Genomic DNA, 22,621 nt, shown 5'->3' with positions numbered 1-22,621 from the left:
CAAACACTTCTCCATGAAGTGAGTCCCTGATGGGAACCAGGCTGCTGCATATTGGGCAGAGGATGGGGAGGGGGAAGCGAGGACTTGGGAGACCAGACTGGCACTCTGGAGGATTTCCAAGGCCTTTGTCTGAGTCCCAGTCTTTTGGGAAGGAGCAGGGAGGTGGGGATTAGAAGTATTAAGTCTGAGGGGTGCCTGGGTGACTCAGTTAGTTAACTGTCCGACTCTTGGTCTCAGCTCAGGTCTTGATCTCAGGGGTGTGAGTTTGGGCCCATGCTGGGCTACTGGCTGGGCATGGAGCCTACTTAAAAAAAAAAAAAGGGTTTAAAATCAGGCCTCGGTGCAAATCTAGTCTCTGTCCTGTCACTCACTAGCTCTGTGCCTTAAGCAATGCTACTTAATCTTAGTCTCAATTTCCTCATGTGTAAATGGGATAAGAGGGTCTTACCTCATTTGATTGTTGGGAAGACTAAATGAAGTAATTTATGTCAAGAGCTTATAGCACAGTTCTTGGCACAGAATAATGTTCAATAAGTGCTATAGTTATCATTATCCTTGTTGTCATTATGCTGTTGTGTTTGTTACTGGAAAGAGGGAGAGAAATGTGGAACTTGAATAGTCAATAGGAGCACTGCTTCCAGCAGCCTCTGCTTTCCAGGCAGAGGAGCCATGAAAAGAGCAGATACCTCTAGAATGAATAGCTAGTCTGCATTGAGCTAAAGGGAAGGCAAACCCATTCTGACCCCTTCCCATTTCAGCCTAGGTACGTGCCTACCCTCATACATTTCTCCCTCATGCCAGTCCAAGGAGGATCAGTCTATAGCTCTGTCTTCACAGACCTAGTTGTGTACCAGACCAGATTTATTTTGGTCTGTTGTTTAGTGTCTCTGTTCTAGACCTGGGGTGTCTGAGGTTTTCTGGTGGTGGTGGATAAGAGTGCTTTTTTGAAAAACAAAATGTGGTCTCTGTCTAGGGACTCTGCTTCCTTCTGGCCACAGGCAACAGCAGAGACTCTGCCATCTGCCAAGGGTGTGGGATGACTAGAGGTCAATGCTGAATATTAATTCACCTGTTGGACATCTAAGATAGCAGTTAATCAGCCCTGGGAAACAGCTCTTGCGTAAGAAAAGGAGTGATTTGCCTTTGGCAGAAATTCTTAAGCTGGGGTTTTGGGGAGTCTGTAAACCTCCCGAAATGTTATACAAAGTTATCCCTGCATGTGCAATGTACATTTTTCTAAGAAGAGGATCCATAGTTTTCATCAAAACTCTTTTTTTTTTTTTAAAGATTTTATTTCTTTGACAGAGAGAGGGAACACAAGCAGGGGGAGTGGGAGAGGGAGAAGCAGACTCCCCGCTGAGCAGGGAGCCTGATGTGGGGCTCGAATCCAGGACCCTGGGATCATGACCTGAGCTGAAGACAGACACTTAACGACTGAGCCACCCAGGTGCCCCGGTTTTCATCAAAACTCTTAAGGGAAGTCACGGCCCAGATAGGTTCAGAATCGCTGGTCCTGATCTGAGAACGGAAAAAGAACCCTTCTCTGGGGGTCTCTAAGAAGCTTCAGCCTGGCTGATTGACAGGACTGTCAGTGAGAAGGGTCTGGAAGGGTTGGTGAGGCTTTGAGGAAAGAGAGCTACCCTCTGTAATGTACCTGTGTTGGCTGATTGGAGCCTACCATATCCATTTGGGATGTTGGGGGTTTTGAGCTAGCTGAATAACTCTTTTCCCTGAAACTTGGTTACCGTATTATAAGGCACTCTAAACTGCCATATTTTGTGCCACATGGAGGTCTGATCTGGTGTCATCTCAGAAGTGGGAGGCAGGGTTGGGTGCTTCTTAAGGTGCATTTTGGTGGTCGTAGTGGTAGGGGATGCGGGAATCTCATTATGTTACCGTCATTTGAAAGTTTGTTACGTAGTCGCTACTCAGCCATAGATTGTGCACTGATACGGAGTTTTTTCCTTTCCTTTTGAAGACGTTAAATCTAAGGCCCGTAGTCTATTTTTTAACTTCCTGGAGACCAGTGGCTTCTTCTTATCCCTGTGGCATCCTTTCTTTAGGGGTTAGGTACCTTGGTCATATTTCCAGCTGTGCTTACTTACTCCTTACTCCTCAGCCTGCAAATCCTGAACAGTATCTCTGAAAGCCTACTTGGGCCTCTGAGATTGTTTGATGCTCTTTGGAATATGATTCCATCACTGAGCCTATAACCCTGTTCTCGGCAGTCCTGATCCTGTCTTATGCTTTTCTCAATACCCATCATTCTTTGTTGCAGTTTCTTGTTTATGTTAGAAAATGGCATCTGCCTCCCTGCTGAGACTTTCCCCCTTCCTCTCAAACCCCAGGTCCATGTGCTCAACCCAGATGACTGGATGGCATCAGAATGCAGCAGAGATTTCCTAAGACTTGGCTGTCCTCCCACCTGAACCAGGCAGACACGCTGTGAGCTCAGAGTCAGGTCATAAGTGGGCAGTGTAGGCTGAGAGCAGCAGAGCACAGTGGTTCCCTGGGCTCCCCCAAGAGTAGAGCATGATCCCCATAGGGTGAATTGGCTAAAGAAAGCTCCACGGGATAAGAGTTTCACTTTGCTTTGGAGGCCTTGTCCTCCAAACATGAAATAGTCAAGTCTCCAGGACACAGGCTTCTGACTTGGAGCCATCAGATCATGCAGGGCCACCCAACTTGTCCAAGCACATAAACATACCCATCATCACTGCTAGTGGGGGTCTGGGCAGGGGCTATCATCCCAAGACTGCCCTGATCCCCACAGAGCTAAGGGATCTCATGGAGGTGATTAAAGCCCACACAAGGTGACATTTTCTCAGCGTGCTCTTCCAAAGAGGCTCTCCATGCAGGGAAAGTGAGGCCTTAGGAGGAGCAGCCTGAGCCACATCCACTTTGTGAAAGATGAGCCTAAGGACTGAGACTGTGATGTCTGCCAGAGAGGCAGCCCTGTTCCCATTCCTCACCCAGGGCCTTCTATCTTGCTTCACCACCTCCTCTCCTGTACCCTGCTCCCCTTAACCCATTCATTTTAAGTGGGCTCTTAATAACTATGACTTGAATTCTTGAATTATCTCTTGATTATAGGGCCCTGGGGATGATGAACAATAGGGAGTAGCCATCCTCTAGTGTTTATTTGCTTCCTCCCAAACCCTGACTTTGGAGAAGGAATTGTGAGGGAAAAGACAGGCCTCAAAGGCCATCTGATCTCGCAGTCCACTCCTGGGCAGAACAAGCCACTCCTCAGACCAGCTGACTGTCCTTCTAACCTGAATGCTTCCTTGGGTCATACAGAGGCTTTTTATTATGATCAAATGTATCAGTCCTCTCCTTTATGCCTTGGTATTTTGTGGTCTTTAAACAAGGTTTCCCTATCCTTAGATAATAAAAATATTCTCCCATATTTTCTTGTATTTCTTTTATAGTTGTGTTTCTATGTTAGTTCTTTAGTCCATCTGGAATTTGTTTTCATATATGGTGTGAGTTAGGAATCTTTTTTTTTTTTTCCAGAGGGTCACATGCTGCCCAGAATTATATAGGCCATCCTCTCCCCAGTGACTTGAAATGCTACTCTTATCATATTCAAAATTCCCATAAATACATGTGACTGTTTCTGTATTCTCTTTTCCACTGCATTGAACTTTTTCCATATTCCTTGGACCAGTAGCATACCATTTCAGTTGTAGTTTTTGAGTTTTTTTTTTCTTTTTTTTTTTAAATCTAAATTCAATAAGCCAACAGAGTATGTTTTGATACAGTGTAATTTTCTCCTTTGTTTTTTTCCCCCAAAATTGTTTTATTATTCATACATATTTTATCCTTCTAGATGTACTTTGTAATCAGCTTATCAAGTTTCATTTAACAAGTCCTATTAGGAATTTGGTTGGGATTTTATTTTATTATATAAATTAAGTTGGAGAGAGTTGATATCTTTATACCATTGAGTCTTCTCATCCAGAAACAGAATGTTTCAGCTATGTTCTTAAAGGCCTCTGGGGGAGACATTCTTTCTTCTGCTGACTCCTGCAGTCTCCTCAGCATCCCTTGGCCGATGCCCTGAGCCACCAGATCCTTTTATTGCCATGTCCCATGATCCTAGCTTACTCACTCCCTCTTCCACTCAGATATGAGTGAAACAGTGAGCATTTGCTTTTGCTCAGGCATTCCAAGCTTTATCTTTCTAAGACTCAAAAGAACTCCAGGGGGATTGTCCTATCTCCTTTATTCCCTGCCTTTATATCCCATTCCCAGAATCTCCCTTCTCATCTTGCTCCCTCAGGAATTGAGATGCTTCTGATCCAGAGTAGGACAGCTTGATGTTTCCTTTGGTCGGACTTCCCTGGGAATCCGGTTGGCCTGAAACACAACCCCTCATTCTGACCTCTCTTTTCATACTGTTGCATGCAATTTCTAAGCTCCGTCCCGACAAGATGGATGGAAGGAGGAGAGGAGAGCTCACAGGGTATTTGAGGGAATAGAAGTATTAGCGATTCTATGCCAGATATCCATGCTAAAGGCAAGAGCTTATGACCCCAGATCTGCCAACAGGTACCACCCTGTGACTCTGCACATCAGCCTGGACTCCACAGAGCGGCTAGGAATTCCTAGCCATTTTTGATCCCTGATTTCTGTCCTGTGCACCAGCGTCAGGAGGCAGGCTGCCAGGTCAGGCTGACTATCAAAAGCCTAGGGGTGAAGCAAATAAGGCCATTCTGCCCGAAACCCTTTCAGGGACAGAGGTATCCAGCAGTTGTGTTGCTGCAATGAAAGCCAAAGGAGCCAGAACTAAGGTTGTGTGGGCTCTCAGGCCAGGGGGGTGGCTGGGAAGTAGGAAAAGAGCAGCCGAACATGGGGTCCAGGGCTTAAGACTTGCTTTAAGGCTAGGTACAATAGCAACACAAAGATCTAGGCAGTTTGCCCATGTCCTGAGTACCCAGAAAGGCCACAGGGCTCCGACATCCAGACACACTTTGCCCAGCCATGCTCTTTTCTTGTTTCTACGTCCTCTTGGCTCTCTCTGCATCACCTCCTCCTGCTTCCAGGATCCTCTGGGGTCAGGTCAGCATAAGTTACCACGAAACTATCCCCTGTGGCCTTGACAGATCTTCATCTGCTGCTTCTCCCGGGGATAAGATTTCAGGGTAAGGACTGCAGAATTTGTTACAGTGATTGGAAGGTTACTCTAACGTAAGACTATTACAGAAAATGATTCCTAGACCTTGGTATTTCAAAGGACAGAATGAGCCACTCCAGCACAGTGAACCAATTTTGGGGACAGGAAATCTGCCACAGTGGCTGAAAAACTTCTGGTAACACAAACAGAGCTACGGTGCCTGATTCCTTGAGATCTTTCTTTCAAACGCAATATGCTGCAAAGACTTTTCCCTCGCCATCCCCCACCCTACCCCCCAAGTTGCTCAAGGCCCAGCCAGCCACCCAGTTTTACATGTCTAAATCTGAAATCAAAGTCCCAGGCAGGGAGAGGGATTGTCACAAGTAATTGCAGCGTCCCACAAGAATTTGTCTGGAGTTAAAAGGAGCCAAACCTGGGCCTTCTCCAAAGCTTGCAAGTCTGAGCTTTTGAGAACCACATTTGATCTGTTCCAATGCGTTGAGTGTAGATGTTTGTCTTGTACCTGCTTGACAGTTCTAGGGGACCCTGTAGAACTCCTGTGGCCCACCATGGTAACAGGTATGGCTCCCCCTGGTAGAGGACAGCGTGGGGATCGGCTTGAGTGAACCACAGGCCTCCACGGTTGGCCTTAACCTTCTGAGCCATGCTAGCGCTGGGAACACAAGCCCAGGGGAGGAGGAGGGACATGAGCCCTGAAGGGCGAGGGCTTCCATGTGGCTACAGGGAGGGACTTGGAGGGGAGGGGAAGGGGCACACTGTTCCATCCTTCCTCGGCAACTCACACACTCCCTGCATCCTTGCCCTTGCCCCTCCCTTATGTCATTTTATCCTTACATGTTCACATCGTGGCTTTATTTTGAGATGATGTTCTCTCTTTTTCCATATAAAGAACATCTACCTTCAAAGTGACAGCTTAAGGCTCAAATACAGTAGCTACCCTGACTATATCTCACGACAGCCCAGCGGTACTGGGGGATACAAGTTGGCTGTTATGAACCAGATACAATCATCATCATCATCATCATCATCATCATCATCAAAGAGTTACCACTTACTGAGCCCTTACTTTGTGCACAGCACCCCCTGCGAGGTTGACATTGCTATTTCCCTATTTGACAAAGTCGAGTCCAGGCCTAGTGAGGTTAAGTGGCCTGCCCTAGGTTGGTCAGAGTGGGAGCCAGGCCTCCAGAGAATCTGGGACATTGCCATGGCTCGTTTTCTGCAGGAAGGAGCAGAAGGAAGCAGAGCCCAGTGAGGTGCCCGCCAGCCCCACCAGTCCCAAACTGCCAGGTACTATTGGAAGGGGCCTTCACAGCATGTCTTTCCTGGGCCCCAGGTTTCCCACAGCCTACCAGGACCCCTGGGATGTGATGCCTCAGGGATAGGGATGGAGTGGGAGAGGAGTGGGGAAGGCTAGACCGCTCTGTCTCGGCTCCTGAGGGAACACTCACATCATGGGCCCGCCTCCCTCCTCCCTGTTCTCCAGGACATCGGGGGTGAGGCTTTCTCTGAGAAGTAGGTTACTCCTCATTCCCACCACTCTGGCCCTAGCTTCAAAGAACACAAAGAGAGCCACAGCAGGCCAAGGTAGATTTCTGCTTGGAGGCCAACTGTCCCTCAGCCCAATTTCTTTTCAGCATAGCCTAATATCTCTTTGTCCCCACTGCTGATTTACATGGCAGGTTTATTTAATTAGCCAGAGATGAGTCAAAGTGCAGCTTGTCCTCAGAGTTAATTAATATTTACTGAGCCACCACACAGTGAGTGACGCCAAGACTGGACTGTGTCCTCTATATCAGCTTAGGGAACAGACTTCAACCCCTTGTGCCTGGCTGGGATTGGGAACTGGAACCAAAGAGTAGGGACGATGAGCCTCGGTGCTACTAAGAGGAACAAATGAGGTCACGCACCTAATGTGCCTACCACAGTGCGTGGCACTTGGTAAGGACTTAGAAATTGATGGCTGTGTTTGTAAATGTTAAAAAGGAGTGGCAGGGCAAGGTGGCTGAGAGACCATGTTCCCCTATGGGACATATTCCAATGGGGGGCGGGTAATGGCAGCAGACGCTAACGGGGCATGCACAGCCTCAGGAGCACTCACGTCAGCATCATTCATGAAGAAATTAGGCATGCTTCTCCCTGTTTCCATCAGGCTTCCTGGTAGAAGAAGGAGAAAGTGGAGGGTGGCTGACCCTGAAGGAACTCAAGCAGAGCAGGAGTAAATGGAAGCTCTCCTTTAGCTGTGATTCGACCGCAAAGGGAAGGAACCTGGCCCGGGCAAAGGAGCACCTGTACCATCCCCGCTAGGCCAGGACCCTTCCCCTTGTCAGCCCAGTTCTGCACACACCAGAACGCTACCCCACTCTTAGGAGACTTTTGACCCTGGCCCTTCGTCCAAATGGTGCTTCCTTGCGCCCTCTCCTGTGGATGCCCTGACAAAGCCCTCACTGTGGCAGCATTCGGTGACAGTGCTTGCCCTCTCCCTCTCCCTCCTCCTGGGCTGCCACGCCTGAGGAGCATCATACAGCCTGCCCTGTCTGACTTTAGGGCTGCAGGGGAGTCCCATTCCCCAGAGCCCTCATTGTGGTGACCGGACGGCCAGCACGTGACTCTCCCGGCTCGTCACCTGAACAGCCTCAGGCTTCCCCGTGGAAGTCCCAGCGTAGCCAGTGCCTGAATGTTCGGGCTCTTTGGTCTCTGTCTGCCAGGCTTGACCCATGGCCCCCTGGGAGCCTGGCCCAGAGTTAGGTTGAGAGGTCACCATGAAACAGCCAGGACCCCAGGCATGGACAGGCCTTTCTGGAAGCCAAGGCCAAGTGGGAAGTCACGCTACAGGACAAGACCCAATGGTCTGTCTGGCTCCAGCTGCCAGAAAGATGACTTTTCTAAGTCAAAAATGAGGCAGCCCTAAGACCTGGGCAGATTGGGGCAGGAGTGGGCAGGAGGGCACAGCGAGGCCTCTAAGTTTCATTCTGCGTTTGCCACATCTTCTGTACAAAACCAGAGACTGGGCCAAAGGGGTCTTCCCAATTACCTAAGATGAACTCAGTAAGAAAGTGGAATGGGAAAAGGGGAGAAACCGCCGTCAGATTGTCCACTACAGCCCGCTCTAGTGGGTTTGAGGTTCTGGGGCCCCTGCGCCCCCTGCTGGCCCCTCAGACAGGCTACTGCCCTTGGGCTTCCTGCTCCGCGGGAGGCAGCGGCCGCTGCTCTCGGCGCTACTTCAGCGGCCGGCTGCCCCTCACTCTTTTTCATCTTTTCTTCGCCTTTGGACCTAGCCGGAGCTGGCTCTCTCCCTTCCATAACCTGGGCTTCCTCCTTCCCGACAAAAACGTCTGCGTCTAACCCAAGCTTTTTTTGGCGGGGCGGTAGTGTATGGCCCAACTGCCTTGCTTTCCTACCTGCACACGTGCCCCTCAGAACTGCAAGTGGCATCCTTCCCCAGCCAGCGCATCAGAGCAAGGCTTTACTGCTGCTTCCCAGAGGGGCGGCCCGCTTCCAGCTCTTCCTTCTCCCTCTGTCTTTCCCACTGCAGAAGCCCGCCTTTACAGGGCCTCTGGGATTGGCCACCCCAACTCTCCCACACCAGCCCTCCACTCCAGATTGGACCAGGACTGTCTGTCCTCTCTCTCCCTCCCTCTCTGTCCTTCCAAATCCTGTCCATTCAGCAAATCCTCATGGCTCCAGTGTTCACACTCTGGCCCATCCCCACCATGCCCTCCCCTGAGCTCCTGCTGCCAGGCCACTTGCTGTGCCAATAGTCTCCTGAGTGTCTTTGTCTTCTGAGATTGGAAGTACCTAGAGGCCAAAGACTTTTATCTCCCACAAAACCTGGGGCGGTGCTAGGCTCCCAAGGGGCACTGGGGGCCATGTGGAATGCTGATCTTTCTGATAAGCTCCTCGCGCTGCCTGAGCTGTCCACCTGCGGCAAGGTCTGGGTGTGGCTTGTCCTGGTGTGGCTAAATCGGCCAGGGCTACCATGGTCAGGTCACTGCAGAAGGAGGGGAGATGTGAGGACCTTTCCCAGAATGATTAAGAACCGGAGGGTGGCTTTTATTTCCGGAGAGACTGGGTGAGGGGAGGGAGGACCAGTAGGGGATGAGGTCCCTGGGTGTCCGTCATGGTGCTGGTGGAGAAGCCCACGCGGGATACGGAGGACGTGGATCCAGGGGAAACCCCCCAAACCTCATAGATGCCGCCTTCCATCGTCCCGCCATTCCTCCAAGGGCCGCCTGCCTCCGGGTTCGCAGCCGCGGGACAGATTCTTGCGGGACCTGGGGCGGCGCCCAGTGCTGCTGTGGACAGCTCATTCTGCGGCGGTGGCCGCGGCGGCGCCCGGCGAGTCCGCGGCGCCGCCAGGGGGCGAATAGGGTGTCCGCCGGCTCTTGGGACGCCGGGCGCGCGGGCGCTGCGCTCCGGGAGGCCGGGCCGGGGCAGGCGCGCCCTCCGGGGCCGTCCGTGCGGCCGCCGCTGCCGCAGCCGCGCCCGTCCACTACTTCCAGCCCCGCCCTCAGGCCGGTTCGGCCGGGCTCTGGGCGCCCCAGGGCTGGGCGGGGCGCAGCCGCCGGGCGCCCTCACAGGTGGCGGGGCAGCCAGCGCTCCCGCTCGGCGCGCCACCGGGCTCTGCCGGGCGGACACCCCGCGCTCCCTTCCCGCCCCTCCGCCACCCTCTCGGCAGCCCCGGCTCTGCTCTTGCGGCCGCCCGGTTTGCGGGGCCGGTGATTGAGAAGGCCGCACCCTGGGCGCAGCAAATGGAGGACGCTGGCATTTAAGGGGGGGCGAGGGAGGACGCAGCTCGGTTCCCCGCCTTCTCCCCACCCCTCCGAAGCGGCCGCGGGCGCTGCGCAGGCGGGTCCCTGCGCGCTGGGGCTCCCGCCGCCCGGGTGCCCAGGGAGAGACCCCGCGCGAGGCCGGCGGGCGCGTACGCTGCGCACCTGCACCTGTTGGAGCGGGCCTCGACCCGCTCCACGCGAGCCGGCCTCCAAAATAGACGCCACCCCGGCTGCGGTCACCTCCCGAAGCGGCCACATTTGGCTTTAGGAAAACAAAACAAAAAAGTGGGTTTACAGTTGCACACGTCGACTTCCCTCTGGGTCAGCTAGTGGTGAAAGATCATATTTCGGTAAGTCTGTGGGCTGCAGCCTGAGACCCCCACGGCTCAGGAAGGAGACTTGTCCCCCACCCCCCACCTGGGCCTTGGCACTGCTGGCGATCTTTCGTCTTTCCCCCCACCCCCTAAAGATTTTATTTTTAAGTAATCTCTGCACCCAGTGTGGGGACTGAACTCACAACCCCAGATCAAGAGTTGTATGCTCCACCGATTGAGGCTGCCAGGCGCCCCTGGATCTTTCCTCTTGATGAGATGCTGTTTGCATAGAAAAGGAGTCCATTCTTCGGGACCCATGTCAGGCCTGCCAGGGTTGATAAACGTGTGTATGCGGGCGCGTGCGTAATCCTCTGGGTGTCCACTCAACTAGCCTGCATCCATTTGGGGTAAATATTTTTATCACTGAATAAAAGAAAGTCAAGTTTATGTTTCATTTCAAAGGGAGTCTTTGAAACAGTACCTATTCATTTATTTATTTATTTATTTATTTAGGACAGGGGAGGGGCAGAGGGAGAGAGAGAATCTTTTTTTTTTTAAAAGATTTTATTTATTTATTTGAGAGAGAGAGAATGAGAGACAGAGAGCATGAGAGGGAGGAGGGTCAGAGGGAGAAGCAGACTCCCTGCTGAGCTGGGAGCCCGATGCGGGACTCGATCCCGGGACTGCAGGATCATGACCTGAGCCTAAGGCAGTCGCTTAACCAACTGAGCCACCCAGGCGCCCCAGGGAGAGAGAATCTTAAGCAGACTCCACACCCAGCACCGCGACTGTGGAGGAAGAGTCCGTAGCTTAACGGACTGAGCCACCCAGGTGTCCCTGAAATAGTACCTCTCTACTTGCCTGCTAGTCAATCACCCACATTTTGGTTCAGTTTGGTTTGATGTAGAGGTTTTTGCAACCCTCAAAGCAGGAATGAAAGGTTAAATGATGTCCCAGTTCGTACATAAACTCTGGTTTCAGATCTTACCATTTAGCCCGGATTTCCACAGCAGGAGTGCCAGGGCAGATGCATGTCAGTCTTTTTTTTTTTTTTTTAAGATTTTATTTATTTATTTGACAGAGAGAGACACAGCGAGAGAGGGAACACAAGCAGAGGGAGTGGGAGAGGGAGAAGCAGGCTTCCCGGGGAGCAGGGAGCCCGACTCAGGACCGGATCCCAGGACCCTGGGATCATGACCTGAGCCAAAGGCAGACGCTTAACGACTGGGCCACCCAGGCGCCCTGCATGTCAGTCTTTATTCCAATTCATGTTGGTCAGATAGATGCTCAGACAAACCTCTGAGGAGAGGTTCCCAAATGAGTGCATTCCTCTGCCCACCAGCAGACAAAATAAGACTGGTTTGTCAGCTAGGAGGGGCCATCACTAAATGGCCCAAGTAGCTTTTCAGCTCTGAGATGGAGGGTTGGGCTGCAAACTCCAAATTTGTTAGCATCCAGGATCTGGGTCCCAGGAGACTCTCTCCCTCCTCCTCAGTTTATCTGGACATTGAAGGTGGGCTCAGAAATCAGAGAGCCTAGGTGACTCTGCAACCCTGGGGGAGCCTCACCTCCCAGAACACAGAGCTCACACTCTGTCGTTAGTGCTGGGCATCCACCGCAGGTCCAGCACAAGACCCCCCCCCCCGGCCCGCACCCCCCCCCGCCCCCGCATGTGTGTCTGAGACTTCCTGGCTCTGTGAAGGCAAGGAATGGCCTGAAGTCCAGATCTCATGTGACTTGTAAGACCCTCAGGTCTGAAGAGTGGCATTTGTGGGAGCCCTGGCTCCAAGTCCCCAACCTCAGTAGGCTCTTGGGGGTAGTGTCAGTTGAACAGCCTGTTTGACAGTGGCCTCAGGTCCTGGCCCAGACAGGGCTTTCCCAGAAGTTCGCGCTCTTCAGACGTGGCTCCCATTTACCCAGATGCAGCAACCTGCCTGCAAGAGCATCCCTCAGCTCCCTTCTGCTTCTGGAATCAGCACTACCTGCCCCCTTCTCAGCCCTGCTGGGGAGCCCTTTGTGACCAGGAGAGTCCCCCAGAGGAGAAGGCCATGTCCTCTCTGCCGCACAGATAAGAAGCGATAAGGACACGAGTCTCGCTAACACAACTGCAAAGACTCCCCTTGCCTTTCTCTCACTCCCAGCGAGTCTTCCATCCCACACGACTCAGTGGGCACCGGCTTTGTGCCAGGCACTGTGGCCAGGGATACAAAATATGGTGGTCCCTTCCCTCGGAGAGCTCGTGGTGTCCAATGGAGGAATTTATTCTTTAATTCATTCAGAGCTCCCTCTCCCTCTGCCTGCCGCTCTGCCTGCTTGTGTGCGTGCTCTCTCTCTCTCTCTGTGTCAAACAAATAATAAAATCTTTAAAAAATAAACACCAACTATGTGCCGGGCCCTGTGCCAAGTGCTAGGGGGACAGTGAAGAAGAAAAGCTAGCCCCAGCCATCCTAATAGTACCACCTCCTAGACTCATGGTCCATAGGGGAGACAGACTATCAAGTAGAGAATCACAAGCCACAGTAAAGAGAATCACAGGCTACTTTAAGCACATATAAAGAGGGTAGGGAGAGATTCTGAGTGGGAGGGGCAGTAGGAGGTGCCGGACTGGGACATATACCTGGCAGAATCAGATATGGTGCTTACCTTTCTCCCGAAACATGACCCCAGAGCTTCCAGAATGCTCCTCCCTATACCCTGACCCTCACCCCCACACCCAGGGAACCTGTCAGCCCTTCCACATTGCTCCATCTCTGAGGATGCCAGGCACCTTTCCTTGGCCACGTGGTGCCCCCCATGACTACTGACTCAAGTTTCCAGGCAGCAGTCGGGTGGGGGCTTCAGGATGTGGGGCCGCCGTGTCCCAGCCTCCTGAGCTCCATCTGAGGAGCTGGGATTGGAGCATTTGATAAAAGAACCGCTAGGAGAGGAGCAGTGAGGTTTGGCACATTCACATTCACACTCCCTGCCACTCCACTGGCTCTCTGGCCATCGTGCTATACAAGGCCTGGCCAGGATAAATCCCCACCCCCCCATCCCTCAGGAGAGGGGCAGCAAAGACCCTGGCCTGGAACTCATCCAACAAAACAGCCATTCCAGACCCCTGGATCCACCTGGCTTTGGCGCCTCTTCCACACCACGTTCTGGCCTGCGTCGGGGGGGGGGGGCGCGGGGGACAGGTTAGCCTGCCTCCAGGTAAGGACTGCACTGCCCAGAGAGCCAGGGGGCCCACCAGTACCACGGCAAGGAGGCCGGAGGCAGCCCCTCTGTGGCTCATCCCACCTGCACACTGGCTCAGAGAAGGCCGAGGATCCCTCTGCGCCCTCTGAATGGCAGTGGGGGGTCCAGCGCAACCCATGGCTGGGGGCTGGGGGATGGGTGCTGTCCACTGTGGGGAGCTTGACTCAGGCCTCAGCCTTAAGGGGCAACTGTGTGGCCGGGGCCACCAGCTGGCCTCCGTCCTTGGACATAGCCTCTCCCTCACCCTCCTTCCATCCTCAGGGGGGCCTGCCTGGGAATGCCAGGGTCCCTCAGCTGGCACCCAGCTGCCCATATGCCACAGCGGCAGGTTGGCCAGGAGCAGCCTCCAGTACCTGAGGTGCCCTGGACCCTTAGGCAGTTGTGTCCTCGGCAGTTCGCTTCCTCTTGTCTTTACAGATGTGGATGAGGCCGTCGTGTGTGTCGTGTGTGTCTCGGGGGCGGGTGTAACCCCTTGGGCTGCTCCTCGTGATGAGGCCAAAGCCTGGGACCTAGGGGGATGCTTGATGTCCCTGCTTTCCTTCGTGGCTCAGGCCGTTCGGGAAGTGGGTCTGTCAGCCTCGCCTCTGCGCACTGCACCACCTTCCCAGTGGCTACAGAGCTGAGGCCCCAGCACAGGGCAAGGGGCCCCTTCTGCTGCTGCTGTCATTGTCCGCGAGTCAGCTCTATGGCGAGAAAAGCTGGAGAGTCCCCCTTGCAAAGCCAGAAGCATGACACCGAGCAAAGGTGTGATCCCTGTTACCACTTTTCTGGCCAGGCCCGTATCCCAGCCCACTCTCGAGCCACTGCAGTGTCCCGTGGCCTTCAGACCGGGGCCCCTGGCTCGTGGGTGGCAGGGCTGCCCACGTGTCTGAGTTTCCCACATGCAAAAGATGCAGCAAGGCCTCCGTGAGCTTTTGAACATGGAAGAGGTAAAGACAGCAGCAGGACCACCCGGGGCTCCAGGCAAGGGGTGGGGGCAGAAAAGGAGAACAGTCCCTGCCTTAGAGCCTGGTGGGCCCTCTCCTCCTCTCATGTCAGGTAATTGAGCTCCTCTTTAAGCTATTATAAATGTTCAACAAATTCTGACTCTGTTAGGTTGGAGAGCATTAAAGTATCCTGGGTAGATGCTAGGGACACACATAGTAATAAGAGTAATACCACCATTTATTATTCTCTTAATATGTGTGCCCCGAGCACAACGAATTATGTGAATTTTCCTCTTCGATCTTTACAACTTTCTAAGAGACATGTGCTGTCGTTATCCCCATTTTATAGCTTAGGGAACTGAGGCTCAGAGAAATGAAGTCACTAACCCAAGGTCACACATGGCCAATTAGGATTAAAACAGATGCCTGTTTGTCTCCAGGGTTTGTACCTTCCATCCCTCCTACCTACCATTGCCCAGGGCCCTGAGCTGGGGGAGGGAGGGGCAGTGGACAGGAGGCCATGCTGGCCTCCACCCTTGGTCAGGTTCATCTTGCCTCCACACAGATTGTCTGTGTCTTCTGGTCTTGGGGACGGTGGCCTGATGGTGGGCAATGAGGCCTCCAGGTATCATGGCAGGGAGGTGGCAGCTTGCCCATGCTTCTGATGGCTGAGCTCCCCCGCTGCTTGAGCTAACCAACTCTGCCCCCCACCTTGGGCCTAGGTAGTGATTTCCCAGACCCTGGCACCTGGCAGGCAGTCAGTCATGAGACTGGGGACTCATCCATAAGGTCAGAGGTGCCCTCTGGGCCCAAAGCCAAATAAAAGTGGGCAAAGAACCTGCCACTAAAGCCACTTGTTTGTCCCTTGTGTCCGGGAGCCTTCCTGGACACCCCTGCCACGTGTCCCAGAGCTGCCCTGGCTTCTGCACTGGGGGAAGGTGTGGCCCTACGGAGGGGGTAGGCTGGGGATGGGGGGTATAGAACTGCTGCACATAGGGTGCCCTCCCCTCACCAGAGAGCACAAACCTTTGGGAAAGAGAGTCACCCTTGGTCCAGAGTCGCCAGAGGAAGGGAAGGGGCTCTTTCTGGGGATTATTACATTCAGTCCTTAAAGCGGCACAAAGAAGGTGCTGGAATGATCCATTTTACAGAAGAGGAAAGCTGCGGCAGGCCCCCTCAGCAGGCATGCTGGCCCTATGGTCAACTCCTCTGCTGCACCACCTCCCCAGCCCTTATTAGGTTGGTGGGGGATGGGGTTGAGGGCAAGAGAAAGGGGATCTCAAATCCAGGACTTCGGGAAGAGGCCAGAGTCACCCTGGCTCTCACCCCCACCTGCACAATAAACTGTGAACTCCTGAAGCCACGAATGAGGTTGATCGCCACTCACTGACTGAGTCCAGTGGGGCCCCTTCCACAGGCAGGTCATGTGTGGGCGCCAGGGCCCAGCAATGGCACAGCTCTGTCCTCAGGCAGGTGGCAGTGGTGAGAGGGAACAGGTACTTTACAAAGCACCTACTCCTGAGATAGCAGGCATGCTAGATGATACGGACAGCCAGCCAGCTCAGCTTGGGACAGGGAGGGGTCAGGAGGGCGTCCTGGAGGGGAGTCCTAAAGAAAGAGTAGGAATTAAATTAGTGGGGGTGGGCAGAGCATACGAGCAAGGATCAGGGAAGCTTAAGTCCTTTGAGGCTGCTGAGAAATGGGGTTGGGGTGGGCAGAGGCAAGAAGAGAGGGCTGTGGGTGGGCAGGCCAGAGATCACAGATCCTAAATGCAGGGCTGTGGGTTTCCAAGCCTGAGGAACCTGGGACAGCCAGACACCCTCCCACAGTCTCCCCACGGACATGGCTGTGAACCGGACAGGGAACATTCCAGCGTAATCGAAGCTCAGATCGGCAAGTTCCAGAAGCTCCACACACTGGGGCCAACTTCCCTCTACACATCCCCCTACCCCCTGGGGCTTGCCTGCTCCTCACCCAGCCAGGCTGGACTGGGGGCTCCCAGGGCCTCTGAGATTCCTCCAGACCCTCAGAAGGCTCTGGAGGCCCAGAGTTTTCTGCTCCAGATTCTGGGGGAACTGGGTAGGGATGGAGAGGAGAGGAATGGGAATGGAGTCAGAGGCCCCACCTGCAGGAAGAGCCAAAAGATCCTGCCTGAGGTACAGGATTTGGGGATGAGCAGGTTCTCATGAGGCCCCTGCTCAGGCTGATATTTCTAGAAAGGGCTGAAGGGCAGGACTTCAGCCCCAACCTGAGCGCAAGCCAGCACTGCTGCCCTCCACCAGCCCAGCCCTGGCCTGCGCTCAGGGGAGCATGGAAGGGAGGACAGAGACAAGGACACGAAGCAACAGCCCCCAGGCCTGGAAATGGGGCGTTGGTGGGCCAGCTGGACTGCAGACTCTGTTTTCAGTTAACAGTTTGTATTTCCTTGTGAAAGCTTCCATTCTTTTGTTAACAGTATCATGCTTTTGAGGGCAGCACTTTTCCTAAGAGGGTGTCAGGGTGTGGGGACAGGTATCTAAAATACACTACCTAATGTCACCAATTCCTGCCTGAGATTAAAAAGACAGGGATGGCCCCTTCCCCCTTTAGAGATTGGAGAGCCTCCTCTATCCCCTCCCCTCTCCCCAGCTCCCTCCTTCTCCCCTCTCGACCCCTGGCGGAAGCTGCTCCTGGCATTGGCAAAAGTTAAAGACAGAGAATCAGTGAGAGGGAAGAGAGATTAGGCCGCCTCAGGAGAAGGGGTCCGCACCCCACCTCACAGGCTGGCCAGGTAAGCAGGGATGCGATGCTGGGGTGAGCTCCTCCGCAGGGCCTCTGAGCTGCCTGTATCAGGCCCAGGGGCCTGGTGTCATTATCAGCAGACTGGGCAGGGAAGAAACCTCGCGAGCTGACCTGGCTGACCCCCATCTGGAGGCTGGCCAAGCTGTGCAACTCTGCGGTCTCATCTCCAAGCCGTCGTCAGGGACAGTGGTAGGAGCCACGGCGGCAGCCACAGCAAGGGAGATCGGATCATTTTCCATTCCTTATCTTTTTAAATCCTCACAAACCTCGTGAGCGTTTCATGAACCCCATTTTACAGATGAGGCAACTGAGGCTCAGAGGAGTTCAGTGACCTCCCAAAGCCACACAGTTTCTAAGTGAGGGTGGATGGAGCTGGACCAACATCGCCCTTGCCGCACCACACCAGCTCACCCCCCAAAACCCAAGGCCTTACACGGCAGCATCCTCTGCGCTCTGCGGCCCACCTGACCTCTGCTTATCTTTTTTTTTTTTCTTTCTTTCTTGACCTCCGCTTATCTTGAGCCCAGTTCTGCCCCTGGTCCTGGCCCACCCCTCCGGAGCTGGGGAGGGAGCAGGATGGGCTCAAGAAGGTCCCACCGCTCCTCCACCCTCAATGCCCCCAACCCCGTAGTTGTTTAAAACCCACAGGATGCCAAGATCTTATCTGCCTTAGCCTTGTTCATTGTGCTTGTAACACACTTGGCACGTGTCTCCAAAGTGGGGACTGCCTGGGTATGTCACGGGGAGGGGAGCGAGCGAGGGGCAGTGTAGCCGGGCACATGGACGGGCCTGAGCCCCGCTTGGCCCACGGAGCTGTGGTCACTTCTGTGAGATGAGATTACTGCGCTTGGCCCGGAAAACGAGAGAAGGGCAGGGGTCCGGGCCAATCGGCCACAGTGGGTGAGGGAGAGGGCGCCACAAAATCCTGGGGCCAGAGCTGAGCAGAGATTTGTGGCTCAGCCTGGCAAGATGGCATGCCAGGGCTCTGTAGGTGGCCTCAGCCCCCACCTGCCCTGGGGGTTCTCGCTCTGCCTCCCCCCTGCTTCCTACTCCGACCCCACCATGCCTGGGGCCCCTGACACCCCCTCCCTCACCTTCCCAAGAACACAGGCTTTGGAGTCAAAGGAACCTGGGTTTAAATCCCGAGACTCGAAGCAAGCTACTTAACCTCTCTGGATCCCAGGTTCCTGATCTCCAAACTGGCAGAACCTTGGGATGAAAGAGCTCATCAAAGAATGGATAACAATAATGCCCGTGATTATTAAGTGCCCACTCTGTGCCAGAAGAGTTCACGTATTATCTCCCTAAACCCTCAAAGCCACCCTAGGAGGCTTGGTGCTATTCTAGGCAAGGAGACTGAAGTTCAGGTTAGGTAATTTGCCGAAGCTGGTGAAGCAGCTGGGCTGGGCCCCCAGAGTCCGTGTTCTCAGCTCCCCCGCTCCCCCGATTTGCCGGTGGCGGGTGTGTGAGGGCGCTCAGAGCCACCAGCTCACCCCGGGCCCACTGTGCAGAGGGGCCACAAAACTCCCTGTGGCAGCCAGGGATGCTGACCTCGCGCCAGCCCTCCGCCCAGGCTCCCCCCTCATAGGCCCTTCTGCCTGTGGGAGGTCTTTCCTGCCCACCGCCCTGAAAGGCTCCTCCTCCTTCCTCAGGGCTGGGGCTGGGGACCTGACATGGTGTGGGGCCATTGCCCAGTGACACAAGGGAAGGACAGCGGATCTCAGGAGGAGCCTGTGTCATTGGGGTGCATTTGTTTTAATCTCTTTCAGACCACTTGCCTGGCCTAGGACTGGCCTGGTGTTCCACTGGGTGATTGGAGCAGTCCCCAGAAGGGGCTGTTTCAAGGTGGGGGGGTGGATCTTGATACCTCCTCACTCCCATCCCTCAGCTCCCAACTCACAGATGGCTTCCTGAGGTCCTGTCCCCTTACTGCGGTGCTAAGTGTGGCTTTAATCACCATCTCCCCCGCCCCCCCCCCACCACCCAGGACTGGGTGCTTCTTGAGGGCAGAGACAAGTTAGCTTTGCCCCTTTGCTCATCACTGCCCCTAGGGCCACATGTAAGGTAAACAACGGCCTGCCTGGACCCACAGTGTCCCAGGGAGGCTGAGGGGCAGCAAGAGGGTGTCCCCAGGGGTGACTGCAGCAGAGGCAGCTCTGCACCCCATCAGAGGATAAGACCTGCACCGGAGACAGGGACGGGCCCCCACCAGCCTCAAATTCCTGTGCCCGTTCACAGAAAAAACCAAACCAGAACTGCCAAGGGGCAAGTCCCAGGGCAATGGCCCTCTCGGCCCAAGACTGCCAACCTCGGCTGGCACCTGCCGTGAGCACGTGGGCTTTGGCCAACAGCAATAACAATATTGCCTAATACCCACCCAGTGCTTACTGTGTCCTGGGCCCTGGGCCAAGCCCCCTCCCTGATGATCCCTCCGAATCCCCCAAACAACCTCCAGAGACAGGGGCCATTTTCATCTTCATGTTACAGGTGAGGAAACTGAAACTCAGAGAGGCTAAGTGACACGTGCAAAATGGCCCAGCATGTGAGGGGTCGAGGTGAGATTGTGAAGCCAGAGCCTGGAAGCACAAGTCTTAACCCCAAAGCTCTCTCTGCTGTCAGGGCAAGCTTCTCTAATTTGATAGTCTGGGGCAGCTCCCACCTGCTCACGGGGCTCAGGCCCTATATTCACACACGCGGGACTGGCAGGAGCCGGAAGCCCACCCCCGGGGGCTGACTAGGGCCCTCATTCATTTACTGAACACCCGCTGTGTTCCAGATCCTGTACTAGGCGCCAAGGACGCACTGGTCAACAAAAACAGGCCGAGACCCTGCTCTCACGGAGCATATATTCTAGTGGGAAAGAATCAGACAAATACGTATCCAATTACAAAGTGTGACACATGCCCAGAAGGAAAACTACAGCCGGTTTTGCGGGAGAACAACACGGGAGGACATCATTGAGACAGTGGGGAGGCCTTTCACAGATAACATTTATACCCTAACATAATCAATCAATCAACCAATTGATTAATCCAGGCCAGAGAGCTTAAGTGACCCGTGCACCATGGCCCAGCATTTGTCAGTTTCACCCGCTGTGATTTGCGTGGTAAAGAGGTTTCCCTCAGTTTTCCTCAATCGAGGAAGAGTGCTGCAGCCCACGGGCATTTTGCCATTTGCTGAGAGAAAAGCCCCTGAGTTTCCAGATTTTGGTGACCTCAGAGTAAAAGGTGACGGGATAGTATAATCTCACTTGGTTTTGTGGATAAAACGGAAGGGCAGGGTCCCCCACGCCCTCATCCGTGATTGAGCGGCTGGCCCCGGGCCTTGCTCCCCGCCCTCGGAAGTGTGGTGCTCTATCGCCACCTGGTGGACGTAACACGCCATGCAGGGGGCGGCCCAGCTCCCCCGTCTGGGGTAGGACTCGGAGTGCGGCTGCCCTCCGGCGGGGGCCGAAAAAGAGGCAGTGGGTTCAGGTGACTTCTTGGCAAGGGGCGGGGCTGAGGAGAAGGAGCGAGGGTGGATGGGGAACTGCTGCTCGAAAGTCAACTGACTTGGAGAGCGACAATGGCCCCATTGTGTCCGGGGGCCTTGACCTTGATTTCCTGCCACTCTCATCCCCGGCGTGCCATCACCCGGGTCTGATTGGCCGGGAGTCCACTCCGGGACAGTGGGCGGGCGCGGGGGCTGGAACCCGAGCGACCGGCTCCCCGGAGGCCCGGGACGCGCGACTGGCCCAGTCCCCCCAGGAAGCCCAGGGAAAGCCGACACCTCTCAGAAGTCCTTTCCTACCCCCTCTGCACCGTCAGGAGTGTGGGGGACGGAACCGCGGGCTCTCTCGTGGAAAGGCGTGGCGCGGGGTGGGGTGGGAGCTAGGGACTGAGAGCTGCCATCTGAGAGACCCTCCTCCAAATTAGCTATGGGATCCTCGGACACAGGCTTTACAATCTCCCACTTTTTTTTTTTTTTTTTTTTTTGCTGTTCTTTAAGTACACACCCACGGGTACCACCACCATTCCCATTGTAAAAAATATTACACAATACAATAAAAAGCTAAAGCTCTCCCCCTCTGTCACACTCACCGCCTTCCTCTGGTAACTACTATTGTTAGTTTCATGAGTGTCCCTCCTGACCTCGCTCAATGTATATGAATCTGTACAGTATGAAAATATGTCTATGAGTTTGTGTATGGACTCTCTGGACCTCCATTTTCTAATGTGAAAATGGAAATGACAAAAACAGAAAAGCTTCCTGAGGTCATTGATGGGGAGTGTTTAGCTCAGCACCTGGCACCATGTCAGTGACTATTGTCATCATTACCATCTTTCTTGTCATTATCATCGGGACTTGGACCCAATTCTGAGGTCTGGATAGATGCCCTTTCTTACTCCACAGCCTGCTCTTCCCCCTTCTAACAAACTGTGATAAAAATCTGTGTTCTCTAATGCCTGTGTTTTTTTAAAGCTAGAAAGAGCATCTGGTGTTTTCTGCATGTTCTTCCCTGCCCTTGCCTTCCTTCACCCCCCTCCTCCCCTCGCCTTCCATATTTGACCTAGAGGCAACCACTCACCCCATAGAAGGGAGATCATCCCATTCTGGGCCAGAGGAAGAGACTTCCATGGCCCACATGGCGCTGCTGAATCCACATAAAAGTGGTCCCCTGAGCAGCAGTAGGGCGGGTGGCTCAAGAGCGCAAGCGCTCTGTGAAAGGCCACATGGTAGAGCCGGTAAGTGCAGGGGCAGCTGGCTGAGCACCCCAGCATGTGGCCAAGGGCAAGTCCCTTCACCTCTCCGAACCTCAGCTCTCTCACCTGCACAATGGGCTCCTAACAGTAGCCACCCCATTCAACTGCTGTGAGACTCACGCGGTACCCATAAAGGGCCCTGGCACTGAGAAAGCTAAGTGGTAGTTATTATTATGTTGGAAAACAACGTGTCGTGTTTATTTAGCACGTTAGGCTTTAGCACGTTGCAAAGGGAATTGATAAGTTCTTCCTTCTCTTTAAAAGGAGTTAGTCCGGAGAAGGAAGTTTGGTTTTGATTGACAAGTCTCAAGAGAAAGGGAAATTCCTTTACCTACCCGTCTGTGGAAGCAGCCACCTGTCACTTCCTGGAGCTGTTGCTGGCCCCTGAGATGGCCAACAGAGCTCCCTCCAGCCAGAGAGCACCAGAATACAAGACCCTGAAGGACCTCGCTGCTCCTGATGATGCAACAGGGAAAAGTCAAACCCACGTGAGTAAGACGAAGCCACATCACCCACCAGGCAGGTGCTCTGTGCCAAGCCTGTGCACACCATCCTGCTCAGCAAGCGGTCCCTGTGACGCAGGGGCTTTATTGGGGGGGAAAATTAATGCACATACTAGCTCATATTTATTCAGTGCTTATTAGATGCCAACTGTGTTTTAAGCCTAGTGAACAAGTCTAGGAGAGAGAGGATTTTGCCCTCATGTAGC

At 54.0% G+C, this 22,621-nt stretch overlaps 1 protein-coding gene and 1 long non-coding RNA gene across 5 annotated transcripts in view; one reads left to right on the top strand and one right to left on the bottom strand.

Moving 5' to 3' along the window:
• LOC145722453 (uncharacterized) overlaps positions 1–22,621 on the bottom strand; it is a 388,135-nt gene that overhangs the window by 133,327 nt on the left and 232,187 nt on the right. The gene's annotated exons all lie outside the window — the stretch shown is intronic.
• The window catches only part of PURA (purine rich element binding protein A), a 64,207-nt gene that overhangs the window by 27,731 nt on the left and 13,855 nt on the right, over positions 1–22,621 (top strand). For all 3 annotated transcript variants that reach the window (XR_014147224.1, XR_014147225.1, XR_014147223.1), the window contains exon 2: positions 22,177–22,400. The gene's annotated coding sequence lies outside the window, so the exon portion shown is untranslated. The remainder of the gene's footprint in view (positions 1–22,176; positions 22,401–22,621) is intronic.

The sequence above is a fragment of the Leptonychotes weddellii genome, chromosome 7 (assembly GCF_054177405.1).
Source record: "Leptonychotes weddellii isolate Sample4059 chromosome 7, ASM5417740v2, whole genome shotgun sequence".
Lineage (NCBI taxonomy): Eukaryota > Metazoa > Chordata > Mammalia > Carnivora > Phocidae > Leptonychotes > Leptonychotes weddellii.
The sequence above is the reverse complement of the archived record's forward strand: the minus strand, read 5'-3'. Positions and strand labels throughout refer to the sequence as shown.